The 21133-nt window shown below is 57.6% G+C and overlaps 1 protein-coding gene across 2 annotated transcripts in view; it reads right to left on the bottom strand.

Moving 5' to 3' along the window:
• Nucleotides 1-21133, bottom strand: part of RAI1 (retinoic acid induced 1) — a 114599-nt gene that overhangs the window by 74147 nt on the left and 19319 nt on the right. The window contains exon 2 of one of the 2 annotated variants that reach the window (XM_036894023.2): nucleotides 3334-3467. The exons of the other annotated variant lie outside the window; for it this stretch is intronic. The gene's annotated coding sequence lies outside the window, so the exon portion shown is untranslated. The remainder of the gene's footprint in view (nucleotides 1-3333; nucleotides 3468-21133) is intronic. 2 annotated transcript variants of the gene reach the window in all.

Here is a 21133-nt window from a genome sequence, read left to right as displayed (position 1 = left end):
GAGGAATTGTGAAGAGGGGCAACAGGGAGCCCATGGCTGACCAACTGCAGGCTAGGAATTTGGGTGGCCCCATATCCCAGGAACACGGCCAGAGGGCATGACACAGAGGGCTTAGGAGCCTGTCTGGTGCTCCAGCTGGTGACATGAGGGGCAAGATGGGTGCTTCCCTCATGGGGCCTCAGTGCCCCCATATGTGAAATGGGTGAGTTAAGCCTAAAAGACCCTTAGGGGCTCTTCCCAGATGTAGAAACCAAATGGCAGATGAGTAGCCAGTTCTTGACTCCTACAAGGCCCAGGGACTGCTGTGTGACCTTCGGACTCACTTCCCCTCTCTGGGCTCCCATTTCCTCCTCTGTCAAAGGAGAGGGGTCAGACAGGTGATTCACTGTCAAGTCTCTTTTCAGTTCTAATAGAAGGTTCTAGATTGTGGGGAAGGAAAAACAGTGTCTGCTTGTCCTGGAGAAATGAGAAGCCCATTCCTCCCACTGTAGGCATGTTGACATCAGCAGCATCATTGTGAGAAAATCATCTTAAACATTAGAAAAGGCTCTCTACATGAGACAGACCCACTACCTTGTTCACCAGGAGCAACCCGAATGAACAAAAGGGGAATATCAAGTAAATGATGATGAATCCACCCAATTGGAAAAGCCTGAAGACATTTAACCATGGTGCTTATTAAGAGTTGGTTACAAAACAGGAAAAAGGCTCCTATTAGAGCAAAGAAAGCAGTATATACATCTGAGTGAAGAGAATACTGACAAAGTCTGTAAACAATGATCCAGCCACCAAGTTGGAAAAGGCTGTGAAGGACAACATGGAAATACTAACACTGTCTTACTTAGCCTGCTAAGACTAAAACCTCTTTTGTTTCTTTTTTCTCTATTTTTAGGATTTTCTATGAGCCATATTTAAAAATGCATATATTGAAAAGGGTTTTTTTTAAATAGCTAAATCCCTCCAATTCAGAAAATGTCCCATTCATTCACTCATTCATTCCCAATTCATTCACTTTTTGTTTGTCCAGCCAAAGTTGAGTGCTCTTCACGTGCCAGGCTAGGGGCTCTAAGATTCGCAGGGAATAGTTCTCAGAAATTCATGGTGGAGGCAAGAGAAGACAGCCCACAAATAACTCTACACCAAGGGGTTTGTGCCATAATGGGGCCTCCCAGTGAGCAGAAATCAACCCCGTGGGTTTTGGCCCAGCCTCCCTGCTGCCTCACCCAGGCCTGCCTGCAGCTCCTAGGATCTCAGCCGCTAGCCTGTGGGTCAGGAACTCACCCTGAACTGTCAAAGCCTCCAGATGTCGGGGATGAAGGTGGGGAAGAAAGTGTAGAAGCCCTCCTGTACCCCTCCAATACCATGGCCATTCTACTGCAGTTCTGTGGCTCTGGTAGGTAACTCCTTCCCCTCAGGGCCACTGGACAGCTACCTGGGGGCAGCACCCTCTCTGGGCTCTGACTTCTGCCCCCTCCAAGGTCCCCCAACAAGGCACCACTGCAGCGGCTGTGAAGGGGAGCACAGGGTATGGAATCTGCTAGCTCTTGTCAGCCAGTGTCATTCTGTTAGCACGTCAAAGAGTCCGACGCTGTGTCCCTGCTGTGTGGGGGGCTGACAGATTTCTGGGGGAAGGTTAACTCTTTCCTCGGCAAAACCACAGAAGAGCCTGAAAACAGTCCCCACCCACCCCCAGATGCCTCCCCTCTTCCTCCAGGAATCCCCTCTTCAGGAAGGGAGAATTTCCTTCATCTGCCAGGGTTGCCAGCTTGGGGTCCCTACCCCCAGGAAGAGAAAGGGAAGGAGTCCCCTTAGCCCCGCCGCTGCTCGCCCGGGAATCCAAGGCAGATTTCCATTGACTGTCCTCCGCCCCCACTCCCGTTCAACTGCCCCTATACACCTCCACAGCTCCCCCTTTACCCCCAAAGGAGCAAAGGACCTGAGCGCTTGGAATGCCAAGAGAAGCCTCTGCCCCGCAGCCCCCACTTTGAGCCTGCGCCCCAGGACTGCGGTCCCCAGAAATTCTCTGGGCTAGCACTCCCTTCCCATGGCCCCAGTGGGAAAGGAGAAGTTCCCACCGTTCTCCTTCCCCCTCCTTCCCCTCCCCTTTGCCCGGAGGGAGGGGGTAAGGCGTCCGGATCTCCGGGTCACCGGAGCAGCGTCTGCTGTGGATCGCGGGAGACAAACACTTCGACACACACACACACACACCACCCTCAGGATCACCTCTGAAGCCCGCATTGTACGGGGGAGAGGGGGCAGGCTGAGGTTAAGGGGGCCCTCCGACGTGCCGGAAGTCACTAGCCAATCACCAAGCCCAAGAGGGGCTAGAATCCACGACCCCCGGCCGCGGACCCCACCTCGCCCCCGCCCCCTCCCTGCGCGGCGCGATCCGACGTCAACGGCTCTAACCCAAACAAGCCCCTCCCTCTAAGGAGTCCACCTCCCCTCCCCCTGCCCGGGGTCAGCTGCCCCGGGAGAGACACGGCTACGGAACCCCCTCCCGCCGAAGGCAGAGGCGCGAGATTTCATTGTCAGCCGGGCCACTCCGGCGCGAGTGAGGCGGAGGTGCAGGGCAGGGGTGCTATCCGAAAGGCTCGGGCGCGGGAGTGGGGAGGGGTCCCCCAGGGGAAGTGTTTGAAGCTGCTCCTCCAGCTCAGTCCAGATCCGGAAGCCGCCGGGGGAGGGAGAAAGGCGGGGGTGGGGAGAGAGCGACCTTAAGCGCTCGCGGGCTGCTAGGAGGGGCCGCGGCGGCCGGAGGAAGCGACAGGAGGCGTTGGGGGCGCCGAGTCCCCCGGGAGGCTGAGGCACGCGGGAAGTTTCCCACTGGTTGCCCGGAGCAGGACAGAGTGCGCAGACAGTCCTCCCGGCCTGACTAGCTCTAGGGCGCAGATTGCGAACTTGAGCAAAACTCATTCCTTCTCCGGCATTCTGCTCACCACCCCATCCGCGGCCACCAGCCCCGCCATCTCAGCCCCTTGCCTTTCTGCCAGTGCAAATGTCGCCAAGACCTCACCAATGCACTGTGGAGGAAAGGGGAGGAGGGAGTCCCCAGCATAAGCAAACTGCGGACACACATACACAAAAAGAAAAAAAGAAAAGAAATTCCTTCTCCTGAGATTGAGTCCCTCAGCTGGCGTGGAAAACCCCCAAACAGGCAAATCAACTCCAGCCAGGATCGCGGCGCGGCGGGAGGGGTGCCCGCAGAGGGCGGCGACCCCAGCCGGCTGCCCAGGCTTTAGGGTAGCTGAGCGCGGCGGCGGGTCGAGGGCTCCGGGAGTCCTGGCGCCCCAGAAGGACCCCCCCGAAGACACAAAGCTCTGCCGCCAACAATACCTGCGGGCTCCTCCTGGGTCACCCGGGCGCCGGCGCTGCGCGTCTCGCCGTCTCCCTTTCCCCGCGCCGTCCCTCTTCCTCTTTCACGCGCTCTCCCCTTCGCCTCGTCCAGAACGCGGCGGCCAGGTGAGATCCTTGGGAGAAAAAAATGTGAGTGCTCGCACGATTCCTTTCTCTCCGCCCGCCACTCGCGGCGGCCCGGGGCTCGCTCCTTTCTCCTTCGCGCTCCCGCGCGCGCCGCGCCTCTCGCGCCCCGCGTTTCCTTCTCAACAGCCCCTGCGAGCGCCCTCAGTAGCCATTATTCACGGGCCGCCGGGGGACAGGAGGTAATTCGAGACCGCCCCGTGGCCGCATCCACTCGGCAAGCGCGATGCGGGCGCGGGGAGGGGCGCGCGACGAGGGGGCTTGGCTGCGCGCAGCCCGCTCCCCAGACGCGGGGGGGAGAGGGAGAGGGGAGGAGGAGGGGGCGCCGGGAGGGAGAGGCGGGGGAGGCGTGGTGAGCTGGGGGAGGGGGCGCCGGGGAGACGCTCCCGCGGCTCTCACCGCGGGGGCTCGGGGTCATCGGCTTGGAGGCTCCAAGGCGCTTAGGGACTGGGGGTGGGGATTGGGGGGAGTGTGTCCGCGTGTGTGAGCGCGCGCGCGCACGCGCGCGTGTCAAAGATAGAAAGGGAGGGAAGGAACGCTTTAATATTTTTCCAGTGACTTACAAGCCCGTGGGTGAGCTCTTAGCTGCGCGTTTAGGTCCGTGTGTTTATCAATGTGGCTGTGTATTTCTGTTCTGTCCTACGCGTGGATGTCACGGGGTTTGGCGGTCCGGCTACCGAGCTGGTGAATGTGTTTCTGGGTCTCGGAGGGACTGAGTGATGCGGTGCCTGCGTGGGGCTGTTTGTATGCGATTGCTTATAGGGGGTTGTGTGACTGCTGGGTGGGATTACGCCTTTGTGAGGCCGTGTGCCTCCGAGGGGCATTTGTCTATGTGAGGTTGTGTGTTGGTGATTGTGTGTGTGTGTGGGCCTGAGTGTGTTTGAGGGGTGTCGTGTGTCCGTGTGGGCTTGTTTGCGATTGGGACTGCGGTTGTTGGGGCTGTGGGTCTGCGTATGGAGGGGGCGGTGCGCCTGTGAGGACTGTGGGTCGGCGAGAGGCTGTGATGTGTGTCTGCAGGCAATCTTGTGTGTGGCTGCGTAGGGCTCTGTTCTACGTGCGGGTCTGCGGCCTAGCGGGCGGGGGAGTTGGGGGGAGTCCGAGTGGCGTCGGGATAGCAGCGCCGCAGAAGAGCCGCTTAAGGCGCGAACAAGCTGCGCGCTGGGGTCGGAGCGCAGCGCTACGCGTAGCGGAGGAGGGGCGGCGGGGGAAGGCGGAGACGAAGGGGGCCTTCATCCCGCGCCCCCCTTTTCCGCACCACAGATGCAGCTAGGAGATCCTGGTACTTGCCGGTCCCACGGTCCTAGAGTCACTGGGTTTGGAGGACCCTGCTGGTCCGGGGAGACGCCTATGGGCGGGGAGCGGGGGGCAGCAGGAATTGAGTTCGGAGGTTTGGGAGCAGCCCAGAAGCGCGCGGCCGGGGCTGCCTGAAGTGACCAGTCTCGGTCCGAAGACAGCGAAACACTAGGCCGAGACAAAGAAGAGCGGGGCCGGGGGCCTTTAGGAGGGGCCGCACCTCCCGGTTCCCCCGCGGCAGAGCGGCGGCCCTACCCGCGAGCTAAAGGCTGTCGCGTGGAGCCCGGCGGCAGTGGCGCGGCCCCTCCTCGTCCCGGTCCTGGAGCCGCAGCCGTCACTGGGAGCAGCTCCAGAGCCCCGCGGGCACTGAATTACGCGTCCCGGGAGTGGCCGAGGTAGGGGGAGTTTCTGAGCGTAGCAGCCCGGCGCCGCACCCCGGGGCTGATTGAGAGCTCGGCTGGCCCGCCCCCCGCCCGGCTGCTCACCGCCCACGCAGCCATTCATTCATTTATCCGTCGGTCTCTCCACCCACCCACCTTCCATCCATACCCGCGTCCGACCTATCGTCGGTCCTCCAGATTATCGCTCCAGGGATCACACAGACTGGTCAGACCTGGCTGTCCGCTTTCTGCGGCTCGCCAGTCTCGCTATCCTTGCCCTCATCTCTGCTGCCCTGTGCAGGCCCCTCTCTGTCTGGCAATAGGGGTGGGGCGCACCCCAAGACCGATACCACATCCCGTTTTGCTGTTCAGTGATCAATCACCTGACCCCCCCCAACTACTAACCCCCACCACCCCTATTAACCTCTCCACACATCCTACACTCCACCCACAGTAATCAGGAGCCACGTGGGTGTGGGGAGGCTGCTCTTCACACTGCCTGGCCCTCCTGAGACCTGGTGGATTCTTAGGGTGGTGGCAGGCAGCACATCCCCACCCCACTGCCTGAGTGCCAGTCTCAGCCAGCCTGGCTGGGGGAGGTGTCTGAGCGGGGGTCTGATGAAAGGATTGCTGTGCCTCCAGGCCTTGGCTGAGTGTTCTGCAGGGCCTGGTGGCACAGGGGCCCCTAGTACCCAGTGGCCCGAATAATCACTCCCAAACCTAGCATTGGTACAGTGTCAACTGGAAAATGGAAAGAAACAAAAAACCACACAGATTCCCAGTCTCTAGCCCAGACCTAACCAACCCAAGTGCCCAGAGTCTGAACAGGCTGTTCCCTCTGCCTAGGAATCAACATCTTAGAGGGGGGCTTGGGAACCACTGGTCTGGAGCATCTTACAGCTGCTCAACTAGACAGGGACAAAGAGCAGGCCTCTCTCCCGGGAATGGACCCTAAACGTGCCCTCTGGGCTGATCCCTGGCTTTCCTTGTAAGGATGCTGCAAAAACAAAGAGGTCAACTGTGGGCACCTACTCCAAGCCAGCAGGCCCCGGGCAGCCCAGCTTCTCTGTGGGCTCTGGTCTCTTTATCTTTAAAAGGTCTTCAATTTTCTGGCTTGGGAACCAGGGTCACTCAGTACTGAGGCTGCTGGGTGAGCCAGGAGAGGCCTACTGTGTGCATCATTAGACAAAAATGCTGAAATCCCTGCTGGGGACCACCAACCCAGCAAGAGGCTGACTTCTAACTCCTGCTGCACTGCTACCTGGCCTCAGCCTCAGGCTGTCCCATCACATCCTGACTCAGCCACCTCCTCTGTACTGCCATCCACAAGGTCAAGACTGGCAGGTGGGAGTATAAGCATGGTAGTATGTGCCCCCTTCCCCTGGAGGGTAGGGACAGGTTCCCTCCCTGGTTTCAGAGCAGTCAGGAGAAGTGTCTTCACAGTGGCTGATGAGGTCCCCCCCACCTCTTTGACCTCATGCACCCCCCCTTGCCACCGTGTCTTCTTGCTGTTCCTTGTAACAGCAGGTACTCCATAAATTCTCAGGGCATGGCTGGTAGGGGAGGCTGTCTGGGTGGCAAGCTCCTTGCTCCGGCCAGATGTCTGACTCCACAGCCCACTGTGGGAGTCCTGTCCTGCTTCAGCAGGGAGAGGAGATGCCCCCTTGCTTGATGGGCAGGAAAATTCTATGGGCTTGTGGGTGTGTGCACAGACCTCGGAGGGCCCCGTGCTTCCTGGTGAGCTGCGGCTGTCTTCAAGGGAGCCTGGACCTGCACAGGTTGCCCTTTTATTTGCTTAGCACTATCTAAATAGCTGCTTTCCTGCAAAGTGTGTGTTCAAATGCCATTCTTGAGGTAAATGATGCACAGGAGCCAGGGAGGGGACCCCAGGCAGGGGCCAGGGAATGCAGGCAACTGGGGCAGTGGAGCTGCCAGATGTTGGGCTCACTGACAGGCCACCAGGGATGGGGGTTAGCCAGGGGCCACCCAGATGGGCCCAGAGGCATAGAAGAGGGGCCTGAACTCTACCCACCATGCCAGGTGCGTGCCACTGAGACGCAGAGGTCAAATTCGAGCTCAGCCCTGGTCTGGGTACTATGGCTCTCAAAGAAAAGGACAGAGAGCCGGCACTTGACCCACATGTCCGCAGACCCGTGGTTGGAGGTGGGCCTGGCAGGTTTCAACATCTCCACACATTTGCATAGTAGTCAGCCAGTGATTTCAAATCTCTATCTCTTCCTCAGAGACTGGGTCACTGATGTCCAGACAATTGCCCAAGGTCACACAACTTGAGTATATGCATCTATTTGCTTGACAAGTATTTACTGAGCACCTACTATGTTCCAGGCATTGTTCTATGTGTGGAAGATTCAAAGGAAGGAATGAAGCAAAGCTTGCATTCTTTTTAGTCATGAGACAGATAAGAAACAGAATAAATTATGTAGTGTGTTACATTTCAGTGAGGTGTGCTGTGAAAAACTAAAGCCAAGGAAGAGGGCTGGGAGCATTTGGGGGATAGGGGGCTCACTTGGAAACATTTGGGAAAAGACTTGAAAGACTAAAGCAGTGAGGCATGCAGCTATGTGGGGGAAAGCTGTGTAGGCAGAGGGAACAGCAAGAGCAAAGGCCCTGAGACAGGAACATGGTGAGGATTTTTGAGGAATGGCAGAGGCTAGTGTAACTGAGTGCAGTGAGCAATGGGGGTAGTGGGAAGAGATGGGGACAGAGAGGTGACAAGGGACCACACCATATGACCTTGTACACCTTTGTTAAGAATTTTAGCTTTAATGGGGAGTGAGATGAGAAGTCTGCAGTGGTTTGAGCAGAGGAGGGATGTGGTTTCTCTTAGGTCCTCACAGTGTCCCCTGGGCTGCTATGAAGAGAAAAGACCTGGAGCCAGGGCAGGAGTGTAGGCACCAGAAAGGTGGCCCCTGCGTGAGTCCAGGTGGGTGATGATAAGGCCTGGCCAGGGTGGGGCCCATAGAAAGCTGAGAAGCCATCATATTCTGGGTTTATTTTGGAGGCAAGGCTAATAGGATTGGCTGATGCCTTTGGCCTGAGCAACTGGAAGGCTGGGGCTGCTGACATCAGCTGGTCATGCTAGGGGAGAGGCCTCTGGCAGAGGAAAGGAAGGCAAATCCTCAGGAGGGAACCTCCCTCCCTCTGACAGCTTAATGGCCCTCATGCCAAACAGTCAGCTTAGACAGCTGCTGAAGAGGCCCCATTTTTACCAAGTGTACTGGGAGCAGTGCCCTGCCAAGTCACTTTCCCACTCTGAGCCTCAGTTTCCCCTTTTAGCGAGCATGTCAGTCCACATCAGCAGCCAGTGGCCCCATTTGTCTTCCTTGTTCCCCAGGTGGCTCCTGTTCTCCTAGGCCAAGTGAGCAAATCCACTCCACGAACCTCTTCTTCAGGGTAGGTTTCTGGAAACCCCCACCAAGAGCTAGGTGTTCCAGGGGTGTCAGGAGACGCAGTGAACAGACAGTCCCCCTGTCCTCATAGGATATCCTAGTAACTAAGGGATCACAGCCCTGTTCCTTTTTCTTCCCCACCAAAACCTGCTAACACCAGCACCTCCTGAGAGCTGGGCCACCACGGGAGACTGAGAGCAAAGCACTGGAGAAAAGGTTTCTCTCTGAGAGCAAAGAACTTGATGTTTTAGCTGGGATGTGTGTGTGTTAAGGGGATCAGGATTATAAATATCCAAGAATTTCCCTTCAGTTATTGGACAATTTTCAAAGTTGGTGTGTCTCTCACCACAAATGCCAGGGGATAGCAGTAGAGGTTGGAGGAAGATCTGGGATCTCCCTGTTCAGGCTCTGGCCAGAGTCAGGGCAGGAGAAAGGTTGCTGGGGGATGGGGGACATATCACAATCACTATGTGGCCCTGTAGGGCCACAGGCTGGCCTTTGGCCCTACAGGCGCTGGGCTGGGGTCTGCTCACCACTTGCCAAGACTCAGACCAGCTCTTTTTTCCCCCTGCCTTTGATCTGCACAACCTTTGATCTCTGTTGTCTGTGGCTTTCTCTGTCATCTGTCTGTCCAACTTCTTTACTAGACTTGGGGGGACCACAAGTGAGGTCATACAGCTTCTGACTCAGGCCAGACCCACCAATCACGGGACCCTCTTCACTGGGCCTGGACTCCGGGGGAGGAGCCTTCCAGAAGTCCACAGCCTCTCACCCTCTAACCCCTGCCCCTCACCTCCGGGGCAGCCTGTGAAGCTCCCCCTGACCCTATCCCCACTAGCATTCACCTTCCTACCTCAGCATCTGAGTGCACTTAAAGATGCTGAGCTTGTGTCCCTGACTGTGGAGGAAGCAAGGCCCTAGATTCAGCAAGGGGTGGTTTCAGGCAGGGCTCTTGGGGGAATGAATGGGGAAAGGAGGAATGGGCAGCTGGAAAGGAAGACAGACTGGTGGGGACTCAGGGAGAAGGGAAGGGGGAAGGAAGGAGGAGGAGAGGGGTGGAGAAGGATGGAGGAGGAAGGGAATGAATGGAGGAGAGAGGGAAGGAGGAATGGCATAGCAACAGCAGTGGGGGTGTGCCTGAGAGGCCAGGGGCAGGGGGCAGGCAGGGGTCTCCCAGAAGCCTCTGTCAGTGTGGGGAGGCACTGCTCCTGTTCTGCATTCTCCAGCCAGGTCCTGGGCCCAAGGACACCGCTGGCTGCGTAGCTGTGACCAGGCACATCTGACCTGGCTGGCAGTAGTTCACCAGAGCCACATGCCTTCTTGCCCCGTGCCCCTGCCTCTCCAGCAGCTGCAGCCCAGGCCCCAACCCTGCCCACTTGGCCAGGGAGCCACGAAGGGGCTGGAGGTAGTGGTGTGGCTGAGGTCAGACAGACCCCTGATCCCAGGCCACAGCAGCAGCTACACTCTGATCCTTGACCCCAGTCATAGTGCAAGCCCCCACTCTGACCCCAGCCATTGACTGACTGCGCCCCCTGCTGTGAATGGACTTTTGACCCCAGCTATAGTCCTTAGCCATACACCGACCCTGGCCCCTTGCTATAGATTGACCTCTGGCCCCAGCCCTAGCCTGAACCTGAACCCCAATACTGGCAAAGGCACTATTTCCTGGACACATTCCACCAGGCCAAGTGGGAAGGATGGAAGGTGCCCAGCTCGGAGCCATCCCACCCCTGAGGCAGGAAGTACCGACCTCACATGCCAAGGCCTCAGGCATGCACGGACCAGGGAGAGGCTGCCACCCTGCCGCTTTCCCCAGTGAGATCAGCAGCACTGAGCGGCAGGCTTGTCCGGGCCAGTGTGAGCAGGCCAGAGGCAGACAGCCCTACACACACAGGCAGACCCACAGTCCCAGCCCCTGGGGCCCTTACACACCGACACACATGTACAGACACAAGGCCTGATACTCAGGCACGAGCACAAACACCAGAGACACAGCCAGATGCACATCTTTCCTCACCCCTGTCCCTTCTCACGGGGCCACACAGCCCCTCTGCCCCCCTGCAGCTGCTCCCCAGGTGCCCAGGAATGGCAGAGCTGAGAGCCCCCTCCTCTTCCTCTCTTTTAGGGAGGCTGTGGAACCCTCCCAGCCCTCCTCAGGCCCCAGTGGCTTCATCTGCCTCCCTCAAAGGGAGCCCAGCTAGAGGGCGAACATTACTGCCTCCCGAAACTCAGGGAAGCCACTGATGCGCCTGTTTCCTGACAGGGCCCACCCCACCCCACACAGCAGATGCGGCAGTCAGGACATGCGCCAATCACACACGCTCCCCTGGCAGGTACTCATGGGCACATACACCTCTGTGTATGCCACACTCACAAACTCAGACACACACGTGCGTATACATATGCGAGATGTATATGGGGACACACACACGTACATGTGTAAAGGCGATGCAGATGCACACATAAGGACACGCGCAGACTCCTCTGTGTAAGAGTGCACTCAAGCACCACATACACCTGGTGGCAGCCACCTGCCTCCACATATCATTTGTTCCCTGGCTGCAGGTGGCCCCAGGGATGAGGACCCGACAGCACAGGGGCATCTCTGGGGGGGCTCAACCACTCTTCAAGCAACCCCTGCAGCCCCTCCCAGCTCAGCTCAGAGTTCTGCCCCCAGGACTTCTCCTGGCCCCCAGTCCCAGGCCTCATCCAGGTGAGGACCCCTGAAGTCCTCCTGCCCTTGTACTCCCAGGACCTGGGCTGGCTGGTCTATGGCACGACTTGGCCAACTCCCTCCCTGCCCAGGGAGACCCATCCTGAACCCAAGTCTGGCAACTGCAAAACGGGAGAGACCCAGGCCCAGCCTCTGGGGCAGGTGAGTCCCGTGAACATTCCAACGGGAAGCCCTTTTCAGGAGTGCCTGAACCTGCAGAGACAGCCTTCAGAAGAATGGAGACGAGACTTCTGATCAAAAAGGAGGGTTATGGTGGGACGGACATTCATTGTTCTGTGAAAATTTTTTACCACATGAGTGTGTAAGTGGAGGGGGCAAGGAGGGGTCAAGGGCCAAGTGGGGGAGGGGGGCAAGAGTGGAAGGAGGGCAGTGGGGGGAGGAAAGGGAAGAGGAAATAGTTGTTCTGTGCTTTTCTCCCTTTTTGCGTTCATCCCAGAATTCCCCAGAGAAACAAACCCAGGTGACTGTACATGGGGCAAGGGGTGTGGCACTCCAGAGTGATAACTCTGCCAAGCTTTCCCCACGGAATCCTCCCAGTAATGCTTTGAGGAAGGTGTCCTTAGCCCATTCTAGAGATGTGGAAACTGAGGTCCAGAGAGCAGAGGAGAGCGGCAAAAAGGCCTGAGTGACTCTGGGTTGAGCCTGAACCACTGCCCTGTCTGGTGAGCTTCTCACAGCTGTTTTCATTCACCCACCAGCCCAGGGCCCAGCTCAGAGCAGCCCAGCCCAGGCACGTGTGTACAGGAGAGGAGGGGAAGCCTGGCTGAGGCGCCGCCTGGCTCTCCAAGAGAGGTGCCGGGTGATGAAGTCATGCCCACACAGCCTAAGCCAGGAGAGGCACCCCCGCTGCCAGCCCCTGTGTGAGTCTGGCCCTGCTGCAGCCCAGCTGTGTGTGCCTGGGTGGCTCTGCACCCTCACTGGGCCCTGGTTCCACAGCTAAGAAGGATAGCGCTCTGCTCCTGCTCACCTTGGGAGGGAGATGTGGACTGAAAGCTGCCTTCTAAGCTGTGATCTCTCTCCCTAAACTTAGCAAAAAGCTCCAGTCTGAGATCAGAAGGATCCTCCCAAACCCAGCACCCCAGATGATGGGACTACAAAGCGCACACACAGGGTCCTACACGCGGCAGACTGACAGGGCCCAGGGCCAGGGCCAGCCGGCTGCAGCTGGCGTGCTCTTCCAGGTTTGTTCCCGTGCACTTCTGTGGGAGATGCATTTGCTGGTCAGCTTCCTTGGACAACCCACACCACTCCCACCAGGTGTGAAAGACTCACAGCCAGCTGCTTCACAATACGTTTCTGAGACTCAGTGTCTTTCATCTATGAAATGGGAGAATAACAGGGCCTGGGTTGCCTGTAGGGCTAACGGGAATTCATTCCCGGAACTGTGGGGTTTTTCACATCCTAAGCCCTAAGTGTTAGTTCTTAAGATGATTAATTCCCTCCTGGCCTGTGAAGAGATCTGAGTTTTCAGTCTCAGGGGTAAGCATTAAATTCCAATTTCATGGTGATGGTTTGAACATTTAATTTAGAAATCCTACTTGGTGTGCTGCTGGGGCAAAAGCCCACCCCCACCTTGTCCCCAGTACCAAAGGACCACCGACATGTGCTCTGGGCTACTGGTCCCCTAATCCCTTTACAACTTCTCAATAGCCAAGTGGGGTGGGGGACAGAAAAGGGCCCAGGAACCCCTTGCTGCAGACACAGAAACTCGGCTCAGAGAGGGAGCTGAAGAAAGGTAGAAGCAACAGGAAGACAGATTTCACCTCCATATAAGGAAGAGCTTGCTAACAGGCAGAGCTGCCCAGAAGTGGAATGAGCGATCTGCCCTGGGAGGTGGTGAGCGACCTGTGGCTGAAGGCATGCAAGCAGAGAAGGTGGTCTCTGGGCAGAGACGTCACGAGGGAGGTTCAGACACTAGGCAGGGGAGGACCACTGGGCTCTCTGGTCCTGTGACTTGACCAAGGCCATGTGAACAGGAATAAGATTCCAGAGGGTCAGAGTTGGAGGCCAGAGCAAGCACTCCTGCACCAGACCTGCAATGGAAAGCCCAGCAGACAGAGCCCAGTCCTGCCAGGCAGTTCTTTGCCCACTCCCAGGTCACAAAGCATTTATTATTCAGAGAGAAATACCTTTTATTGTTAAAAGTCTTTACGGCTCCTCCCAGCTTCCCTGGGCAGCTCCCTGCCCCCTACAGCCTTTATGGCAGCCAGAGAGAGTCTAAGACCCAAGTCAGATCACATCAGAACCTCCCTCACTCAGAGCCCTCCATGGCGCCCACCCCACACAAGAGTTAAAATCAAGTTTATGCCACAGCCTAGGATCCCCTATGCAACCTGACCTCTGCTCTGTTCTGATCTCATTTCCTCCCTCTCTCCCTGGTCTCCTGCTGCTCCAGCCACATGGGCCTCCACCTGGCTCATACACATCAAGCATGGTCCTGCCTCAGGGCCTTTGCACTGGCTATTCCTTCTACCTAGAACACATGACTCCTAGGTGCCTGCTCAGCTTTCCCCACCACTCTCCATTTCTGTAGCCCTGCTTTTTCTTCATAGCACTTACCACCTGACTTATCTCTCTGTCCACTGTCTCCTTTCCCACTAAAATGGCAGCTCCACTGCTTGGAGGCTGCTTTGCAGATAGAATGGGGCTGCAGCTCAGTGCATGTCAGGGATGTTTCCACTGAAATGAGCAACGTACCAGGAGCAAATGCAAAACCTGACCACCCCACAGAGCAGATGTTGTGCGCTGGAGGCTCTCTGCCTGTGGACATGTGTGGTTTAAACCACACCACACCATACCTTTTGTTAATTGAGCAGGGAGAGTTCATAAATCCTGGCTTCTCTTGAAACAGATCTGGTCCTCCAGGGCCGCACACCTGCATGACAACCATCCAGGCACGGAGAGGCTGAGCCTAGGGGGCCTTGGGGTCCTGGCTCTGGGGTCTAGGGCCAGGCCTGGGGCTGCCTCTGTCAGGCAGGCCCTCCCCAGATGGGAGGCTGCCAGGCCCTGGGAGATGAATGTCTTGTCCCTTCTCAGAGACACAAAAATGTGGTGGACACTTCCCTCCAGGAGAGATGTGAATCCTTTGACATAGCTGCCCCCTGGTACCTGGGCCCTGCCTGACCCAGCCTCACCTCCCACCCACCTTTACGCTTCAGCTCCTGCCGTGTCGACTTGGGCACTTCCCAGGCTCCCTTAGCTCTGTTACCCTATACAGCCACCGTGCACCTGCTCTTCTTCCATCTTCTAAGGTACCCCAAAGGGCCCACTGAGGTCCCTGCACATATTTCCTGCCTCTGACTGTGAGCTGAGGCAGTAGAGAGTGGCACATCCTGGCCTCCCCAGCCCTGGCAGTGTGGAGGGCACAGAAGGCCTTGGGAAGCTTTGTTAAAGGACTGAATGAAAAGCACCCAGCCCAGGGCCTGGGAGGGATTAAGGAATAACACACACCTAGAAGGGTCCCACTTGGGTCACGCTCAGTGCCAACATGCATTTACTAATCATTGTGCAGCTGTGCACAAAGATGGGGAACTGGGAAGGCCTGCAGTGGGGAGACAGGGCCAGAGAAGGTTGGCCAGCTGGAGCCTGGGCTGCTGCATTTGGCCTGTGCATGTGCCTGCATGTGCATGCGTGTTCACGCTGACAAGTTCTCCTAGCGCCTCACACTCCCCATCTGCACACAGGGCTCCTCTGATCGCCAGCCTCTCCGCCCCATGGCTCAGCCCCACCTCCTCACTAAGAGGTTTCTGGCACTGCAGCCCTGCCTTCCCATCCATCAGGATTTTGCTGCATTCCTGTGAGTCATTCTCCAAGCAAAGCCTTGGGAGGGAGAGAAGGGAGCTGGGGGCAGAGGGGAGACTCATGCAAACCAGGTTCTGCCTCCTCCCTCCTGCCTGTCCCCCTCAGTGTCCCCTTCCATGCACATAGGGGTCCCCTCAGCCAGGAAAGCTATGGAGTAAGAGTCCGCTCAGCTTGTGCCACAGACTTGCTGGGTGACATTGGGCAAGACCCTGGCCCTCTCTGGGCCTCTGGAGATAATGACCCTGAGGGTTCCCACCTACAGGATGCATGGGCCTCTGAGGGGACTCTGTCTCAAATGAGGCAGGGTGTGGGGGAAGGTGTGCTCCAAGCAGCCTCTGCCCACTTCCTTGTCTCAGTTTCCCCACCTCTGAGATGAGGAGGCCAGTCCCTGGGGAGCACAAGGGTCATTGGGCACATTTGCCAGGTCCAGCAGGGTGGGGGCCTGAGCACGGGCAGAGTAACCTGCGCCGATCATAGGGCCCAGGCCAGGGTGCCTCCTGCCGGCAGTCCCAGGCTCCCTCACTGAAGCTGTACTGGCAGGCAGTTCCCAGTGAGGCGCCAAGGAGCACCAGGTGCCTGACTCACAGCCAGGGCCAGGCCACGAGGAGGGTCTGGGGCAGACAGCAGCTCTGGGGGCCAGGATGGGACACTGCTGAAGAAAGGGAGGAGGCATCCCCCTGCCAGCGGTGAGAAGTGAACTGGCTGTGGCCATGTTTCCCTGTGTGCATGTGTACATGGGTATGTGAGTGTGTATGCACATGGGTGTGGGTGGACTTGTGTGTCACACGGCTCAGGTGCTGGGGTCTTGTGGTCCAGATCAACAAGGAGTGTGTGCAAGTGTTCATGTGATAGTGCGTGTTTGCCTGTGTGGCATGGGGGGAGCCTAGCAGGTCTCCCTGGAATGCTCTCTCTTGAGGCTAAAACCCCTTCTGGGCTCTGTTTCTCCATGAAACACTCTTAGTCACCCTCCCTGTGGCCACCGCCTCTGACTGGTGGGTGTATGCCACAGCCCACGTGCTCTCATATGTATGTCTACGTGTGTTCCTGTGTCCTCAGCACCCCGAAGCAAGTGTGGATGTGGGCTAACTGGCAGCAGAAGGCATGTCTGTGTGTGTGACAGATTGTGGAGGGTGTGAGGAGGAGTGATGAGTGTCCATGAATGTGGCCACAAGTGGCAGGGGTGTGTGTGTGTGTGTGTGTGTGTAGTGCCACAGTGGGCTGGCACCTAGGAATGAGTGTGAGCACAAGAGGATTTCCTCCTGGAATGCCAGCTCCTGGAACTGCCCAGCCAGCTACCCCCTCCCGTGCCCAGGCTCAGCCAATCACTTGGCCTCACATCTGTTCTGTGGAAAGCAGGTTTTCAAAGCCTAGTAGCTGCACCCACAGGTGCACACACCCCAGGCACAGGACTCTATTTGTGAGTCCCCTTAAGACTCAGAGCAAAGCTCCAGGCCTCTGCACAGACAGATGCCCTGACACACATCACTTGGACCTGGTATGGGGGCTCACAAAGCTAGGCAGGGGCCCCACCTTCCCAGGGCACAACAGGTCCCTGCTCAGGCCTGGAGGCCACAGTCTGGCCCAGAACAGGGAGATCAGGGCCAGAGTGAGGCCAGAGGCCTGCAAGGGCATGGGGAAGTTGGAGGCAGGACCCAGGGCTGGGAAGGAAGGAGACTTTGGGGGCAGCCGGGGGTGCTTGGTGGCTGTCCAAGGTTGGGGCTGGAATACCCCAGTGACCTGCATGTTGGGGCAGCCCCAAGGAGGATCAGCTTACAGGCACAACAGAACAGCAGTAACCAGAGCTGGGGGTGGGAGGTAGAAGGACCTCTGGAGCAGTGGGTGATGAGAAGGAAATCGGGGTAGTGGGCACCAGGGGTGGGGAAGGGCATTTCTGGGTGTGTGGGAGAGACCAAACCAAGGGCAAGCCTGAGCAGAGCCCCCAGCTTCCACATACAATGTGCGTGTGGCAGTGGCGCCCCAGCCCGGGAGCTCCCAGCTTTGCCTCTCACCTGTGAGATGCCTCCTCTGCTGGAATATGGAGCCCACCCTCCTCACAGGGCTCAGGGCACACACGGCAGGCCAGCCACCAGAGCAGGTGGGAGGCACCCCGGGTTTGGGCTCCTCTCCTGCACTGAGTGGACTTGGCCTGAGTCCCTTCTGCTCGCTGGGACTTGCTCTTTTTGCCTGAGCAGCGGGTGTCCCGGCCCACTGCACCTGAGGGCAGGAAGGCCCACTGGAGGACTCTAAGACAAAGGGCTCCCTTTGTTTTGGAGTGTGGACAGCAGGGGCCCTTGGCTCAGGGTTCAACTCCATGCCCTGGCAGTTGCAAAGCTGGACCGCTCTGGGTGTTGCCATGTGGGCTTAAGCATTTGGGCACGGAGAAGAGGCTGCACTCTGGTGCAGTCAGCTGGCACCCAGCCTAGGACAGGGCTTGGTCTCCCGACTCTGGGTCACTGCTCTGTGCCCCTCACCACATATGGAACCCTTGTTGTCAGGAGGGGAGTGTGGGTAAGAGGCAGCCACAGTGGAGGGACAAGCCAAGGGCACATGGAGCATTCTTGAGTCTCAACGGTGATATGAGCTGCCTGAGGGTGACGCAGGCAGAGGGCACGGAGGTGTAGGAGACAGTGACCCATCCTCCGGGGTCCAGATCCCGCCCCGGGAACACTAAGGCTTCTGGATTCTGTAACAGAGTCTTTCCACCTGGTCTACCAGCTCACCCAGGAGGATAGCCCAGAGTGGGGGATGGGAGGGCACAAGAGCCAATTTCTCATTCATTCCCTCTAGGCCGATGAACACGTGTTTTTAGAGAAAACAAGGGGCTTGCTAAGCAACCAGCTTCCCAGGGTTGTTCAAGGGGTCTCCTCCTGGGGAGGGGCCAGCCCCAACCCCTGCTGCCACCTCCAGGTCAGTAGATACTCAGAGAGGACACAGGCCAGCTCACAGGCTGAGTAGTCATTTGGGGCAGGTGGGTGGGCAGCAAAGGGAACAGGAGAAGGGTGTGTGGACCGACAGCAGGAAGAGGGAGGGGGACAAGGATGGCAGGGGCAAGGCCTGAAGTTTGGGCACCCCCTCCTTCATTTCTGGGAGATGGGGGCTTAACTTATATGGCCGCATCCTCTGAGGCCTGTCAGGCTGCAGGGCCTGAGGACTCTGGCCCCTCAAGTCCCCAGGGAGCCTGTGAGCTCCTTAATCAGGCAGGGCACAGCTCTGCTCACACCTGCAGGGCTTCTACCTCCTTGGGAGCCTTTCCTGAAGCCCCGCCCCTCAGCCCTCCCAAGCCACACCTGTTCCTTTGCCGTTTCTGCAACTCTCCTCAGGTCTTCACAGGCCATTCCCCCTGGGGTGACACTCCCTGCCTCCCCAGTTCTGTGCAGGGGCCACCCGCTCCTGAGGCCTTGCCTGACTCCTCAGGTTAAAACAACAAACATCCCTCCCCTGCCCTGTTTTGCTCCTGCACTCACCACCTCCTGGTGTGCTCTGCCTTACCATCTCCCCTAGAGCAGGAGCTCTGCCAGGGCAGGGGTCTAGCTTTGTTCCTCACGTGCATCTAGAGCAGTGCCGGCACACAGTAGGGGACCAATAAACTTGTGGAATGAATAGCACACCGGTTATTCAAGAATGGAAAGCCTCCATTCAGGTGGTGAAACCTTTAAAAACCCTCCCCCTGAGGGAGTTTTGATTCTTTTTTCTTAAGACAGCTCCGGGAGGAGTGCCAGCCCCAAATCCACAGCTTGCTCTTGGCTGGAGGGGTGCTTCTCATTTTTCTTCCACATTGCGGGCACTGACCAACCCGCATCCTGGGCAGCTCCCCTACATGTGGCTCAGGCACTGACTCTGCACTGACCCCCCCAAACTGTGCCAATCACTCTACGGGGTGCCCCATCCAGCCTGTTGCTCCCCGGGCTGTGGGGGTGCCTGCGGCCACTGGCCATCCAGCTCTGGGCTCTCTCTGAGCCTGCACTTCCTTTGCAGACCCCATCCGGCCCTTCCCCACCTAGCTCCTTGGCCTGGCCTCTTCCCTCCAACTGCTGGCCTTTCATTTTACCCATGTTTCATCCTCATCTTTCAGCCAAAGGGCCTAAAGTCTTCTTCCAGCCTGGCAGCGCTACCTGGACCCATCCCTGCTGGCCAGAGCCACTTTAGCCTTTCCTGAAGCAGGATCCCTTGCCTGGAATGGCATTCCCTCCCCCTGCCCCACTCTGCAAGTCTCATGCCATGCCTCCCCCAACCCTTCGGCACCCACCCCCACCTCTGAGGCCCACTCACATTCCCTCTGAGCCATGAACTGTCACTCTGCAGAATGATGCCCAGCTCCCCTGGGCCTATGAAACAGGTGTCCAAGAGACATTTGCTGAATGAATGAATGATGTAAACAAATCAGCAAAGAAGCGAATAAATGAGACAGAGTCTAAGTGTTGCAACTCTAGAAATAGGGCAGCAATAAGGATCTGTTTCTTGGCAAATCTCCTCTGCAGCTTATTGTTCTCTTGTACGGACCCCTATGGGGGTCAAATCTGAATAATGATGTTCACAGACATGATGTACCAGTCAGGCTAAGCTATGTTGCTATAACAAAACCCCCAAGTCTCAAGGGCTTAAAACAACAAAAGTTTATTTCTTATTTCTTCACATATGACACATTCGGTGGGGTGGCAGGGAGGCTCTTGTTCACTGAGCGGTCACCACCTTGGGCTGCCAGAGGGCCCGGGCGCTCTGGCATCTCACCCTAGCAGGGAGACGCTGGGCCTGGGAGACATGCAGGTCCCTGGCCAGCACTGGTCACATGACCTGCCCAACAGCAGGCAGTCCGGAAGCCCGATCCCACCACAGACCTGGGGGCAGAGAGGTGGAAACTGGCCAACAACCCTGATGACACCTCCAGCACCAACAGCTATGTGAGTGGCAGAAGCCACTGGCAGAGTGCTTCCTGTGCCCAGGACGCTGGGCTGAGGGCTTGAAGTAGAACTTCACTTAATTAAACTCATGGACTTCTGCTGAGGCCCAGTCTGTGAATATCCCCATTTTCTAGATGAGACAACTAAAGCCCAGCCAGTGAAGTGTCACGGAGGGTTCGCGGCTTCTAAGTGGTGAGGCTGAGATGGGAATTCACATTTGTGACTCCAGGCCCTCCCCTACCCCAATGCCCAGCACAGGCTCTTAGCTTCCTCCGCTGAGGCTGGCCAGGGGTCAAGGACTTCCCCGGGAAGACAAGGAGTCCCCCCACGTGGAGGGCCATGCTGACCGTCCCCACCACTGCCACGGCCTATTCCTAGATGTTTCCAGTGCCAGAACTCTTGGGAGTGAGGAGCCCAGCCCCAAGTTTTACTGAGAGAGAAACTGAGGCTCAGAGAGAGCAGTAACTGGGTCAAGGTCACACAGCTGGGCTGTGCAGGACTGAGAAGGGATCACAAGTCTCCCCGTCCACCACGAGCTGAGTCCTCCCGAGTGCCTTGCTGGCACCAGGTGCCTGGGGCAGCCTCAGCCTCAGAAGCGAGTGTCATGAGCACTCCCTCTTCCTGGTAGGCGGGCCCACTGAGGAAGGGCCCTCAGTTCCTGGCCCAGCATGCCTGTGGCCCTGACCACCTGGGCCACCCTCCAAGGAGGTGGGCCGAGTGGCCAGCACCTGGTGGCTCACTGCTCCCAGGGACAGCCCCCATCAGGGAGACCAGAGAGACAGAGGAGGTAAGTCTCTACTCCACGGTTCCACATCCAGAACTTTCTGAAAACCCTGGGGCCTTCAGAGAAGCCACAATGTTGGTGGGGTGGGGGTAGAGGGGCATAAGTCTGTGGAGAGGGACATGGAAACAAAAGAGGTCAGTGGAGCTCGAAAACAGACCCACTTGGAGTCAGATCCCAGCTCTGCTCTGTGACCTTAACCCTTGGAGTGGGCCTCAGTTTTGTCACCTATAAAATGGGGCTGTGATCAAGATTACAGATGATGTACCCAATACCTGACACATAGTAGGTGTTCAATAAAACACCTTTTATGGAAAAAAAAGCAATTTATGACTTTTAGTGGTATTTTTTGCCCAACC

Source organism: Manis pentadactyla, chromosome 4 (assembly GCF_030020395.1).
Source record: "Manis pentadactyla isolate mManPen7 chromosome 4, mManPen7.hap1, whole genome shotgun sequence".
Taxonomy (NCBI): domain Eukaryota; kingdom Metazoa; phylum Chordata; class Mammalia; order Pholidota; family Manidae; genus Manis; species Manis pentadactyla.
This window is presented reverse-complemented; position numbering and strand designations above follow the sequence as displayed.